This window comes from Meleagris gallopavo, chromosome 3 (genome assembly GCF_000146605.3).
Source record: "Meleagris gallopavo isolate NT-WF06-2002-E0010 breed Aviagen turkey brand Nicholas breeding stock chromosome 3, Turkey_5.1, whole genome shotgun sequence".
Taxonomy (NCBI): Eukaryota; Metazoa; Chordata; class Aves; order Galliformes; family Phasianidae; genus Meleagris; species Meleagris gallopavo.
In genome coordinates this window covers 80,676,926-80,677,224 of record NC_015013.2, presented here as the reverse complement: position 1 = coordinate 80,677,224, position 299 = coordinate 80,676,926, and positions in this window count along the sequence as shown.

Genomic DNA, 299 nt, shown 5'->3' with positions numbered 1-299 from the left:
AGGGGAGGGGAATCAACTCTTTGAAAGGGGAAATGGTTTTAAGTTGAGGGAGAGGAGATTTAGGTTGGATATCAGGGGGAAATTCTTTACAGAGAGAGTGGTGAGGTGCTGGAACAGGCTGCCTGGAGAGGCTGTGGATGCCCCATGCCTGGTGTTCAAGGCCTGATTGGATGGGGCCTGGGCAGCCTGGTCTAATATTAAATAGGGAGGTTGGTGGCCCTGCATGTGGCAGGGGAGTTGGAGATTCATGATCCTTGAGATCCCTTCCAACCTTGGCCATTCTGTGATTCTGTGATTCT